General features: G+C 39.8%; 1 non-coding gene across 1 annotated transcript; it reads right to left on the reverse strand.

Moving 5' to 3' along the window:
- Window positions 1–4,530: 4,530 nt before the first annotated feature.
- Window positions 4,531–4,637, reverse strand: LOC140885820 (small nucleolar RNA R71). The gene has a single exon (XR_012151235.1). It is a non-coding gene; the product is annotated as a small nucleolar RNA R71 (small nucleolar RNA).
- Between the last annotated feature and the right edge of the window lie 8,152 nt (window positions 4,638–12,789).

A 12,789-nucleotide genomic window follows, 5' to 3' on the forward strand; every position in this document is an offset into this window, starting at 1 on the left:
AGGTAAAATTAATAATTGTTATTTAATTTTACACACACTTATAATTTAATCGTTAAACGGTTGATACCCACACTATGGAATTGTTCCATAATAAAATTTTTAAACTTCCGCTGCACCGGGTATCAATCGTGATTGATCTGAGAGCCGCGTTTTCCAACACATTTTTAGGTGCCTCTCTACTCTCTCTCATTCTTAGCACTTTCTAGTCAAATCTAGGGAGTTCTAGGCGTCCTATTGGGAATCCGGAATTAGCGGAGCGATCCCAGCATCGTAGCGGACCTGTGCCTAAGTTTTGAGGCAGTCATCAACAGTGGGCTATCGACGGACGCAGGTCTAGCTTTTGCTTCCTAAAAATATTTAGGAGTATGTAATAGCTTAGTGAAGGCTTTTAGAGCATGTTTACTGATTCATGAATATTTGCATTGTAGAGTTGGATGGTAGGCTTGGAACCTAGAGTGGGACTGCTAGGACTGCCTTAGAAAGGTATGTACTGACTGAGTTTGCCAGCGGGTATGCATGCTTATATGTTGCATTTATGTGTTATGTTTTTCATGTTATTGCATGGGTTATTATGCGGAATATGCATATCAAATTGTGCTTGTACATCTTTTGAGATGAGCCAGTGTAGGGCCGCTCAACCCTATTTTGACGGTTTGATGTCGAGTGCCCCGCGAACGATGGGTAGGCCGGAACTGGCATCTAGGGGACACGGTCCACGTCCAGTAGGAGTGAGTGGAAGTACCTAGTGGTTTGATTCTCCGAGCAGTACTTCTCATATCCTAGGCGCCAGTCTAAGCATTTTGTATACAGTTATCCCATATATGAATACCCAGTCATATTTATTTGCATGCATAATGTTTGTATGTTTACCCGTGCTTTTTTATTGAGCGTAGTCTCTCACGTCGAGTATTTTCTATTTGTCTAAACACCTCATTTGATGGGGCAGGTGCAGGTGCAGGAAGTGCGCCCAGCGACTTGGAGGAGTCGGTGACCAGAGGAAGACAGCAGGATTAGCTGTAGGTTTTATTTGCCTTTAGGATTATACTTAATTCGATCGGGTTGTATATCAAATTTGTTTAGTCGGTTGTATTCTGCTAACCAGTTTTTATTCAAGACTTTCGCAACGAATTAATGTACTTATTTTAATGCATTCTTAATTATGCTCTAACTCTGATTAGGTTGTGGATCCGGGTTGGGTTGCTACAGTATCAGTCTATGATGATCCGACGTCCTACGAGTGTTTGGTGAACCGTTTTTGAGAAGCTGAGATCATTCTGCATCGAGGTATGACTCTGAATTCCACTCGACCTTCTGGTAACTTGGGGTCGCGGGCTCAATATTTTAAGAAGTCTGCTTCTTATACTACTTCTTCTGGGTTGGGAGGAGTTCACTTGTTTAGTCAGAAGAAGGGACAGTGCAACCATTGTGGGAAGAATCACTCGACTGATAAGTGTCGTAAAGCTGTCGGAGATTGTTTTTGTTGTGGTGAGATCGGGCATCTCAAGATGGATTGTCCACAAATAGGAGGAGGACAACCATCTGGTTTTGGTTCTCAAGCAATGGTGCAGCAGAAGCCATCATCACAGTATGTGGGAGGATCTAGTCGTCAGTCTCATGTACTGAGCCAAGTGTTTGTCCTCAAGCATAATCAAGACTTGGAGGGAAATGAGAGGATCATTGCAGGTACATTTAATTTCTATAGAATACCTTCATTTGTTCTTATTGATACTGGTGCATCTTATTTTTTTATTTCTCACCGTTTTATAATGTAGTGACTGCTCGGATCACCTACTAACTAGCAGTCTTAAGCATGCATTAAGCTTAATATAAAAATTAACAATGATTATTCAAACTTAACAGATTTTATTGTGGAAACTAAAAACCAACTATTTTACAGGATAAACTGGCGGAATACAACCGGCATTACAAACCCAAGTGTTTTTACCAAAAATATATACGACTAAATATTACTGTAGCAAGTAACTCCTAGCATCTCCAGAATCTGCAAATAACCGTGCTTTGATCCACCTGCTCCATCCAGCCTGAGACCTACCCTTTGCAATGGGGTGTCCAAGACATTATCAAGGACATGAGCGACTAACGTCCATCATGTAAATATGAGTATACAACACTTAATATGATGCATGCAACGTGATGACTGATCAAATACAAAGTTCTGCTTAGACTAGGCGCCAATGAGTATGTAGCACTATCTGGGACTCCGACCACTGGGTGGCTAACACACTCGTCTAGATCACCGTAGTATTAGTCTTGGGTAATTGTGGTAACTCCTGGTGTCAGACAATATAATCAGGTATAAGCATGTGTATGGCTGAGCGACCCTACGAGAAAGGCTATCTCGAAAGAGATACAACTCAAGGTGTATGTGCACATGCGGTATGTATAAAACAGTAAAACATATATCATGGCACATAAAATAAAACACATAAGCATTCATACTCAGCTGGCAATTGATAAGTGCATTTTGTGCACGTAATTTGTGTTGATATTATTGGATAATTGCTTGGTTTCGAGCGGAATTATGTGGAAGTTGTTGTTGTTTTTGTTGGATGTCAAGAATTACAGGAAATAATGAATGAATGATAGAAGAAATCATAGAAGTCAAGAAAATAGCAAAGCAAGCGAAGATGGTTCGTAGTTTGAAGAAACCTGGACAGACGACTATGCGCGCCCGCGCCTGGCGTGGTGCGCCCGTGCGTCAACTGAAGAGAAACTCAACAATTTTCTACAGGAAGCTATGCGCGCCCGTGCCTGGTGTGGTGCGCCCGCACGTGAAGTCGAGTTACTAAGTGTCTGAGACAGTGAACTATGCGCACCCGCGCCTGGTGTGGTGCGCCCGCGCGTCGTAGTCTGTATGACGAAGTGCTGTGTTTAATTTTGGGAATTTTTGGATACTTTTAGAAGGTTTTTGGACGAATCTTAAGGGCATATTTAAGGGTTTTTCAGACCTAATGAGAGGGATCAAGCGGCCACTACACAAAAAAATAATCTTGAGAGAAAAGTTTTCCAAGTTTCGATCGATAATTGGAGTTGCTTGGAACAAATACGAAGAATTTTCGACCGGACACGGAAGAAAAACTACGGCTTTGTTATTCTTACTTTACTTATTTCTTTTGAGTTGAATTATGTTTGAATTTAAAAACATTCGTTTTGTTTTTATGAATTTTATCATGAACTAAGCTTTTTAAGTCTAGAGGTTGATGTAGCTTGGTCAAAACAATATTTATGAATTATTGATTTTAATGAATTGAGTTATTCTAAATTAATTGTGATTCTAATTTTAAAAGTCTTTTCAATTTACTGGCCATAAATTGATTTGTCATATTTATTCAGAGTTCGGCACTCGGGAGAGGGGATTTAGAATAGGATCAATAGAATCTGCACTGTTAATTATTTATATGACTCGGGAGAGCTTATAGCTTTAATAGAGCCTAAAAAGAACATTGTTTTACACATATCATTACAACTAAATTTTGAATAGGGATATTGAAATCGATCTGTAATTGATGCATCCTATTTGATACTCGGAAGAGGGAAATAGTATAATCTATGTGTTCTTGGTTATTAATTGAAATTAACTCATGAAAATAGATTGATTAGGATTGAAGATTGTCGAGACCAGGTGAAAATCAAACCTCTAGACTATTTTTTTCTCTGATTGATAATCTCTTAAGGATTGTGTTTGTGCGCGCTGTTCAGCTTTCTTTATTTATTTAATTTGTCATCAACCCTTTAAAGTTTGATTTTCTAGATAAAATTAAGACTATTTTAATTACAAGTATTGAATATTTTCAAATTACTCCCTGTGGGTTCGACACTCTCTCTTTCACTTTACTAAAACTTGACACTCGTACGCTTGCGAATATTTTTCACAACAAGTTTTTGGCGCCGTTGCCGGGGAGTAGTTTTTGATTTTGTTTAGTCTTTTTACCAATTAGTCGAAGTTTTAATTTAGAGCTTTTCTTTATTTTGATTTAATTACTAATAATTTGTTATTGTTCTTCATTGCAATTTATGCGAAGATCTCAAAGTGCGAATTCTTTGCTCTTTGATCCAGAGATTGAACGAACTGCACGAGCTTTGAGAAGAGCTAGGAGAGAAGAACAACTTAACATGGCTGAAGAAAATGTCAATGAATTGCCCTTGGTGCCAATTAGAGATCATTTCAGACCGACGATCCAGGCTCACTATTCTGGAATCGCTCGAGGGACAATAAATGCCAACAACTTTGAGTTGAAGCCAACTTTAATCAACATGGTTCAGCAGAACCAATTCAATGGAACAGCCACAGCGGATCCTCATTTACACTTGCGCACTTTTCTAGAGATTACTGATACTGTTAAAATAAATGGTGTTTCTGAGGATACAATACGCTTACGTTTGTTTCCTTTTTCTCTCAGGGACAAGGCACAGAGTTGGCTACAGTCGTTGCTGCTAGGACGCATAACAACTTGGGAAGGCATGGCTGTGAAATTCTTAGAGAAATTCATTCCACCATCCAAGGCAACCAAGCTGAAGATTGAGATCAGTACCTTTCAACAGCATGATTCAGAACAGCTATATGAGGCATGGGAAAGGTACAAAGATTTGTTAAGGCGTTGTCCTAATCATAATATTGCAGATTGGGAAGAAATAGAGTTTTTCTACATTGGACTGAATAGGCATACAAGAATGTCAGTGGATTCTGCTGCTGGAGGTACCATATTTTCCAAGGACCCCATTCAGGCTTATGATATGCTGGAATAGATGACTATCAATAGTTATCAATGGCCATCTGAACGTACGGGAGTCAAAAAGGGAGTGTACAGTGTGGATCCTCTTACATCCATTACTGCACAGCTATCTGCGTTGAGTACACAAGTTGCTTCTCTGAACAAGGTGAATATCGCAGAACCTGCAGGTGTGTCGGTTGCCATAGAAGAATCTCATCCACATGAGGAAGCTCAATATATCAATCCCAGAGGTTATGGAAATTATCGAGGTAACCCTCCTCCTAATACTTATCATCCTGGTTTACGTAACCATGAAAACTTTTCTTATGCCAACAACAAGAATGTGTTGAAACCCCCTCCGGGATTCAATACAAATCAAGGGGAAGGTAAAGCGTCGTTGGAAGATGTGATGTCTACATTTGTTACTGAATCTAACAAGCGGATGTCGAGGACTGAAACTCGAATGGACAGCATGGAGACACACATGTGCAGTTTGGGAGCTATGATGAAATCGATGGAAACACAAATTGGGCAGCTTGCACATGCTTTGAAGGATCATAACAGAGGACAGTTTCCCAGCAATACTGAAGTGAATCCAAAAGAGCAGTGCAAAGCAGTTGAGTTAAGAAGTGGGAAGACGTTAGAGGCGAAAGAGCCGAGCAAAGCCAAAGAAAGTAAAGAACCAGTGGCTGAAGAAAGTGTAGTTTAAGATCCCAAGAAGGAAGCTGAATCTAAACCGATGTACAAGCCACAACTTCCTTATCCACAGCGGTTCAAGAAGAAGGCACTTGATGAGCAGTTTTCTAAGTTCCTGGATATCTTCAAGAAGATACATATCAATATTCCATTTGAGGATGCCTTGGAACAAATGCCTAATTATGCAAAGTTCATCAAAGATGTCATGTCCAAGAAGAGTAGATTGCAAGACAATGAAGTGGTGAATCTGACAGAAGAATGTAGTGCAATCCTGCAGAAAAAATTGCCCCAAAAGCTTAAGGATCCAGGGAGTTTTACTATCCCTTGTTTTATTGGTGGTTCTAAGGTAAATAGATCTTTATGTGATCTAGGAGCAAGTATAAATTTAATGCCTTTTTCTGTTTACAGGACTTTGGAGCTTGAAGAAGTCAGGGCAACCAACATCACATTACAGCTGGCTGATCGGAGTATCATATATCCACGGGGTATTGTGGAGGATGTTTTGGTGAAAGTAGACAAATTTATATTTCCAGCAGACTTCGTGATTTTGGATATGGATGAAGATGAAGAAACTCCCTTGATTTTTGGGAGATCGTTTCTAGCTACTGCACGTGCACTGATCGATGTCCATAAGGGGAGAGCTCACACTTCGCGTTGGTGGTGAAGCTGTGATTTTCAACATCTATCACACCATGAGGAGCCCAAATGAGGTAAGTACATGTAAGAACATTGAAATTATTGATTCTCATAACTCTTTTTCATGTGCAGGAAGTACTGACCCGCTTGAAAGATGTTTGGTGGCGGACGAGGTGGTTGATAAGGAAGAGGATTGAGAGTTACATGAACAAAACTTATTCCTAGACAGCGCTCCGAAAGAAAAAATGGTGAGTTCTAAGGAATCTGAAGCATTGGAAAATAGTGCAACTGAGGTATCTCCTCAAACTCATGATCTGAAAGCATTGCCTGCGCACCTATGTTATGAATTTCTTGGTGAAAATTCTACTTGTCCTGTTATTATATCTGCTCATTTGTCTGCTGTAGAGAAAGATAAGTTGTTGAGAGTTCTGAGAAATTTTAAAACTGCTTTAGGATGGTCAATTTTGGACATTAAGGTTATTAGTCCAACAATTTGCATGCATAAAATTTTGATGGAAGAGTCTTATACCCCTTATGTTGATCATCAGAGGCGATTAAATCCCGCTATGAAGGAGGTAGTTAAGAAAGAAGTTTTAAAGTTGTTGAATGCAGGCGTGATTTATGCTATTTCCAACAGTAGTTGGGTATCTCCTGTTCAAGTGGTGCCTAAGAAGGGTGGGATTACTGTGGTTAAAAACGAGAATAATGAGTTAATCTCCACACGTACAGTAACTGGCTGGTGAGTTTGTATAGATTATAGGAAGTTGAACAAAGCTACTCGAAAAGATCATTTTCCACTTCCTTTCATTGATCAAATGCTTGATAGACTTGCTGGTTATAGTTATTACTGCTTCTTAGATGGGTATTCAGGTTATAATCAAATTTCTATAGCACCGGAGGATCAGGAGAAGACTACTTTTACGTGTCTCTATGGCACGTTTGCTTTTAGGAGGATGCCGTTTGGACTGTGTAATGCACCTGCAACTTTTCAGCGGTGTATGATGGCGATCTTTGCAGATATGGTTGAGGACGTGATGGAAGTTTTTATGGACGACTTTTCTGTATTTGGTACCTCTTTTGATCATTGCTTGCATAATTTGTCTCTTGTTTTGCAGAGGTGCCAGGAAAAGAATTTAGTGAAAAATTGGAAAAAATGCCACTTTATGGTTCAAGAGGGCATTGTCCTTGGACATAAAGTGTCATCCAATGGATTAGAGGTTGATCGAGCTAAAGTGGTTGCAATTGAGAAGATTCCACCTCCGAAGAATATCAAGGGCATTAGAAGTTTTTTAGGCCATGCAGGGTTTTATCGGCGTTTCATCAAGGATTTTTTTAAAATCACAAAACCTCTGTGTAATTTAATTGAAAAAGATTCTACATTCATTTTTGATGATGATTGTTTGCAGGCCTTTGAAAAGATCAAGACGGCGTTGACCACAGCACCCATCATGATTGCACTGGATTGGAAGGAGCCCTTTGAGCTTATGTGTGATGCTAGTGACTATGCAGTGGGCGCTGTATTAGGCAAGAGGAGAGATAAGATTTTCAGAGCCATATATTATGCCAGCCGCACCATGGATGCCGCCCAGCAAAACTACACTACTACAGAAAAAGAGATGCTTGCAGTAGTTTTTGCTTTTGATAAATTCCGTCCATATTTAATTGGTACTAAAGTAGTTTTTTATACTGACCATGCAGCGATTCGCTACTTGTTTGCCAAAAAGGATGCTAAGCCACGCTTGATAAGGTGGATCCTACTGTTACAAGAGTTTGACTTTGAAATCAAGGATAAGAAGGGAAGTGAAAATCAAGTTTCAGATCACTTATCGAGATTGGAGTTAGAGAACGTGAAGGAGGAGGAAAGCATAAAGGAACTGTTTCCGGATGAACAACTCTTTGAGGTAAGTTCCTATACCCCTTGGTTTGCTGATATAGCGAATTTTTTGTCTTGTGGTGCTATGCCTCCAGAGTTGAATCGACATCAAAAGAAGAAGTTTTTCCATGACGTTAAGTTCTACTTATGGGATGATCCCTATGTTTTCAAACGTTGTGCTGATCAAGTGATTAGACAATGTGTGGCGGGGCGAGAGGCAGCTGAAATTTTGGAAAAATGCCATTCCTCTCCTTAAGGAGGACATTTTGGAGCCATCCGAACTGCTGCTAAGGTATTACAATCTGATTTTTATTGGCCTACGTTATTTAAAGATAGTTATACCTTAGTGAAATCATGTGATAAGTGCCAGAGAACGGGAAATATTTCTAGAAAGCATGAATTACCCCTCACAAACATTTTAGAAGTTGAATTATTTGATGTGTGGGGTATTGATTTTATGGGTCCTTTTCCCCCTTCTTTTAGCTACACTTATATCCTATTAGCAGTGGATTATGTGTCGAAATGGGTGGAAGCAATTGCCACCTCTACTAATGATGCTCGTGTTGTAGTAAAATTTTTGCAGAAGAACATTTTTACACGGTTTGGAACACCACGAGCAATAATCAGTGATGAAGGTACGCACTTTTTTAATAAAATTTTTAATACCTTGCTCGCTAAGTATGGTGTCAGGTATAAGGTGGCGTGTGCATATCATCCGCAAACCATTGGTCAAGCGGAAATTTCTAACCGAGAAATCAAGCAAGTATTAGAGTAGACGGTGAAGACGAATAGAAAAGATTGGGCACTCAAGCTGGATGACGCATTATGGGCATACCGCACTGCGTTTAAAACACCGATTGGGATGTCACCGTATAGGTTGGTGTTTGGTAAGGCATGTCATTTGCCCTTGGAGTTAGAGCATAAAGCATTTTGGGCGGTCAAGAAGCTGAATATGGATATCGAAGCATCGGGGGAGTTACGTAAATTACAGTTGACAGAATTGGACGAGTTTCGAAATGATGCATATGAGAATGCCAAGATCTACAAGGAGAAAACAAAGAAGTGGCATGACAAGAACATTGTACCTCGCGAATTCGAACCAGGTCAGAAAGTATTGTTATTTAACTCTCGTCTAAAATTGTTTCCAGGAAAATTGAAGTCCAGATGGTCTGGACCATTTATGGTGGAGAAGGTATATCCGCACGGTGCGATTGAGCTGCGATGTACAGATGGAAGAATGTTCAAAGTGAACGGGCAAAGGGTGAAACATTATTATGGTACTGAAGTACGAAGTACTGAGAGTACTCTCCTCACAGACCCAACTTAAAACTGGTGAAAGTCCGGCTGAGGACTATAAAACAAGTGCTAAATGGGAGGCAACCCATTTGTCCTTTTAGTTTTAATTTTGTCTTTTCGGTTTTTGCTTTGCATTTTGTCATTTTCTTGTTAGTTATTTTTTTTTCTTCCTTTTATTTCATTTTCAGGAACCATTTCCAAAATGTCACGCGCGCCCGCGTGTCCCAAAAATAACAAGTGAAGAACTGGTCCAGACGGCTATGCGCGCCCGCCTCTCCTGGGGAGCGCCCACGCGTGAAGAAATGTCAATCTCGAAGTTATTTACAGTGCACTATGCGCGCCCGCGTCACTTTAGGCGCGCCCGCGCCTGAAAATAATGAACACAAGTGCAGTTCTACATGGTGCTATGCGCGGGCGCTGGTCACTGGGGCGCGCCCGCGCGTTGATTTACGAATAAAAAGAACATGAGCAGTGCATTATGCGCGCCCGCCTTACCTGACGCGCGCCCGCCTCGACTGCACTTATTGCCCGATTCTTTCCCTTCTTTCTCTCTTTCCCTTTTATATTTTTACCTTATATTTCCTTTTCTTCCAACTCTTTTTCTCTCCAACATGCCGTTTTTTTCTCCATCTCTTCCTCTATTGTCAATATTTTCCCTTTTATCTCTATATTATTGTTCTTTTCTCTCAATTCGTCCTCTTTACCTTCTAAATTTTTGTTTTCTCTAATCTCTAGTTTCTCGTTAAAGGGTGGGGAATCAAGCTTGGTGAAAGGCTATACTTTTCTGGGTTATTGTGGAGTTTTCTCTTGCTCCAGTGGTAAGTTCTCTGTTCACGTGTGTGCCCACTTTTCTGTTTATTGGGTTCTTGAATTGGAAGGAGCTTTTGGAGTGGATTTGTCATTGCGTGGGGTGAATTGATTGTAGTAGTTGTTACATTGAAGTGTAGAGGTGGTGTGACTGGAATTTTTAGTTGTGGGTATCAAGATTGTTGAATTGTTCTTGTGAATTGCAAGTTCATATTGTGTCTGCCAAGTGTTTGATTTATGGCTCCTAAGAAGAAAACAAAGTTGGGGGAATCTTCATCTTCCACCCCTGATTTTGATAATCATCGTTTCTGAAATCCAACGATCGAAGAAAATTATCAAGAGTTGCTTTCTAAGAATATTTTGCCTGAGAGAGGATTTGACACTACCGTTGGTTTTGAGCCAAATGGAATTATTAGAAGCAATGTCGGGGATGAGGCGATACAGCGTCAATGGCTTCAATTTGTTAAGCAGCCTCAAGAAGCTGTTATTTCAGTGGTGCGAGAGTTCTATGCCAATCTGAAAGTTAAACACGTTGACTTCAATGTATTAGTCAGAGGACACATGGTGCCGTTTGATTCGGTTGCAATTAATACTCTCTTTCAGATTCCGCCAATAGACAATGATGAGTATGTGGCATATCGATCTGGGGACATTTATTATGATGCTATTATCCAATCTATCTGTGTCGAGGGAGCTGTGTGGAGATTGGGAAGTGATTTTAAACCTTCCAAGTTGCGAAAGGTTGATTTGAAAAGTGATGCCAAGAGATGGTACGCTCTCGTCTGTGCTAGACTGAAGCCCACAGACCATGATCATGAGGTCACACGTGAAAGGGCGATTCTTGTTTATTGCATCGTGGAAGGAATGACTATGGATTTGGGCCGTATCTGTCAAGAGACGATTCAAAATGTGTTTACTGATCGATCAAGGGGGGGCCTTGCTTTGCCTTCCATTATTACTGATTTGTGTGAAGCAGTGGGGGTTGATTGGAGCCCGACTGAAGAGTTGTTGAAGCCCACGACTCTCATACCCGGTGGTTCTTCGTCCTCTCGCCACCAATATGCTAGTGAACAAAGAGAACGTGCGGCTAGAAGATCTTTCAATGCTCGAGCTGCTGCTAGTCGAGCTTCTGCATCACAGTCTGCGATGCCTCCTTCTTTGGAAGCACGGGTTACATCCATTGAGGAAGATTTGCGCCAACTTCGTCAAGAATTCCATCACTTTCAGCAAAGACATGACGTTTTCATAGATTACATGATGGGATTCACTGGTGCATTGAGCCACCAATTTCCTCAAGCGGCGAGTTCGGCTCATCCTTTTCCCCCTTATCCTCAGTGGCCACCTGCTGTTGGTACTTCAAACCCGACACATGCTGTTGATAGTCACGATATGAGTGATGACAGCGACGACCACTGAAGGTCGTCGTTTAAGGTACATGTCCTATTTTTTTCTTGTTTAAATCATTGAGGACACTGATTGTACTAAGTTTGGGGGGATTTTGCTTTGTGATTCCAAAGTGCTGAATTTGTTTTTATTCCTTTTTGTGTGTTTTGTTTTAGTTTGTTTTTGTTTATTGTGTTCAGTCTTCTGTATTGTGTAGTGGTGGGATGCATGTGCGAGATTGGATTAGTTTGTGAGGTTGTGAAAGGGTGAATTGTTGAGTGAATGTGAGTTACATCCAAGAAACCATGAAAGAAATGAAAATACATTGGCCAATGATGCAAATGATTGTTTTTAGCTTTACTCCATGATTGAACTAAAAGAATTTTTATGGGTAAACCACTGAGATGAATGAGTCCCTATACATTCTGTGCTTTTGCTTAAGTCTGAATTAAAACATACAAACATAGAAGTGAATGAGGCAATTCTTGAGATCTTTGGGCTTGATTTTTTTTGGAAGTATTGTATCCTTAGTTGCCCTTCGAGCTGAGTTGAAAATCATCGTTTTCTGTTGATGATTATTTTGTTTCTGCACTGGTTAAAATTTGTGTGATTTACTTGTGAATTGAGATTGTCTAGAACTAGTTCGGACACCCTTTGAGGCGAAATACGGGCAATACTGAGATTAGGGATGATTTAGGCATATTTTTTTTCTGAATTCGTTTGAGCCTTTCAAGCTACCTTATTAATTTTATCCCTAGTACCTTGTTTGAGCTTTATCTGAAAATCGAATGGCATGCGTGTAAACATGTGATTATACCCCCATTCGTAATTATTTCAAGGTCCTACATTGACTACCTAAATAGCCTATACACTAATTCCTACCTTTAAGGGAGTAATTTGAATGCTAAATTGTTATATGTTCCTAGTTGATATTTTTGTGAAAATGGAATGGTGTGGTGGTGAATTGAAAAGAAAAAAAAATGAAAAGAGGTAGAAGGAAAGATGAAAAAAAAAATTTGTGGAAGAGAGTTAAAAAAAAGTTCTGAAAAGAAGAGTTGTGAAAGAGTTATAAAAAAAAAAAATTGAGAAAAGAAGTGAATTGAAATAGTGTGAAAAAGTAAAAAAAAAAAAAAAATGGAGTTGAAATTAGATTAAGCATAGAAATATAAATTACTCCTTTATTTGAATTCTTATCCTTCATTTGTTGCCATGAGCCTGACCTTACATTATAAGCTAATTAAGTCCTATTGACCGAGTCTCAGTTGCCCAATATACTAGTGGAGAAGGGTTGCGAGAATCTAGCCTATGGATGATTTATTTACACTCTTAATGAATATGAATTTTTGACCGAAACACGCACACAAG

Source organism: Henckelia pumila, chromosome 2 (assembly GCF_033568475.1).
Source record: "Henckelia pumila isolate YLH828 chromosome 2, ASM3356847v2, whole genome shotgun sequence".
NCBI classification, from domain to species: domain Eukaryota; kingdom Viridiplantae; phylum Streptophyta; class Magnoliopsida; order Lamiales; family Gesneriaceae; genus Henckelia; species Henckelia pumila.